Consider the following 1988-nt stretch of genomic DNA (forward strand, 5'->3'; position numbering starts at 1 on the left):
TTTGTTGAAAAAATATCATCTGGGACGTACTTTTTGTAATATATCTTTTTCACGTACAAACACATCAGTATATACGTAAACATTTAGATATATGTAGACTCACATGAATTTTTCCATGAAACTCATTTTGGGGTATCTAATAATTACTAATGAAGTATATTAAAAATAATAAAGAGGTATAGAAAACTCATTTATGTGGTATATGAGGAGCGGGAGTACGTACTCCCAGGAGTGCACAACCATTTTCCTATATATATATATATATATATATATATATATATATATATATATATACTAGTTTTCTGTCCTCTACAGCATTCACTTGTAGCTATGTCTTCATTGTTGAATCTTTTGAACTAAGTGAATGTGATCGGACTCTAATCTTTCTATGCTTTCTATCTCAAACTCTATCTGTCCAAATCATATGCATTCTATTGAAACTGTCGAATGTCTTCTCTGCATCCTTGTCAGCAAAAGACATAGAGACAAACATCAAGTCCTTTTAAATGATTCATCTTTATTGTTGAAATCCGGAGAAGCCGGAACAACCATCCGACAAACTTGGCGGGCGTGGGAACGTGGGACAACTCTGAGTATGTTGCATGCTTGCCACGTGTCCCTCAGATGTGAACAGGCAGGGGCACCTGCGTAATTGCGCTGTGCCGCACACCTTCTTATAAATACGTGCCCCCTGCGATCAAGTAAACCTTCTTCCACCTCTCCACCTCGTCAAAACCCTAGCGCCACCGCTAGCTCTCGACGACGCCGGCGACGAAGCGCTTAGCTGCCGTGACTTCTCCGGCGCCATCCTCACGCCGGCCTCGGGCATCGTTCTCTCCGCCGCCGCCGTAGGTGTCCTCCGTCGCAAAGTTAGGGCACAGTGGATTGAACTGCTCGGTCTCCTTTCATCCTATCTAGCAGTTCATCGTGTGGTAAATATAACTCTATTTTTACCTTCTTTTTGATCCTCAATGATTCATCCAATTTACCAAAATTGGTTTCTGTCTATACAAAATTAGATCTGCTCTGTCTGCATCTCATACTGCCTAGTATATTCACTTAAGCTTCATATCTAGTTAGATTCCTCACTTGTACTTATTCATGGATTCGTACAAATCTGGAACCGACTCTCAACATATGAGTGAATGTCTTCACAACATGAGGTCAATGTCTTCAAACTGATTTATCTTCAAACTCTTCTGAGAATGCATATGACCTCTTCCCCTTCCCTCGCATCTCTAATGCTGTCACAGGTACATGTCCGTGGGAGAATCCCTAGGTTCTCATAGTCTGCATTCGTTTGCAGAATTCTTACAGCAACACATTGAATCTCCCGAAGTCAGTTCCTGTCTGACCAGCAAGCGAAAGCCTTTGAAGCCTTTGAACATATTGAAACCATTCAGTTTGAAGTTCATGGCTATGGAGAAATCTGTAAGGAAGGGTGGCAGACAGCGTCGAGGGGGAACATCAAAGGATCTGCCTGATGATCTTGCAGAAATCTACAAAACAGATCCTGAAGAGGATTATAATCAGCGCAAGACACGAATCCAATGGATTCGACGCTATTGGTCTGAACAATGGTTCAAGTACAAATTCGTGACCCAGGAGTACGCTGAGAACAATGCTATCAAGAGTCCTTGGGGTGATATTCTCTATCGAGGCCTTCCCCCCAAGAACAAAGCTGAAGCCATTGCACAAGAATTCTATCCTTGCATGGTCCATGGACCACAACCTGAAGATGCCGACCCATCATCATTGCTCTGGTGTCGTGACGACAATCTCTTCAAGCGCAACTTCCAGTATGCTAAGGCTTCGGCAAAGGAAAACAAGAAGTCATGGGGATTAGACTTCAATCCTGGTCCCTCTGCTCCCCGTGATGATGGCACACGTGAAGCTGAAGAAAATAGAATTGGCCCTTTTGCAAACCTTGATGGCCTCATCTCATACGTCATGGTACAAGGTGCCAAAGTGGATCATTCTGATAATGA

Source organism: Triticum aestivum, chromosome 4A (genome assembly GCF_018294505.1).
Source record: "Triticum aestivum cultivar Chinese Spring chromosome 4A, IWGSC CS RefSeq v2.1, whole genome shotgun sequence".
NCBI lineage: Eukaryota > Viridiplantae > Streptophyta > Magnoliopsida > Poales > Poaceae > Triticum > Triticum aestivum.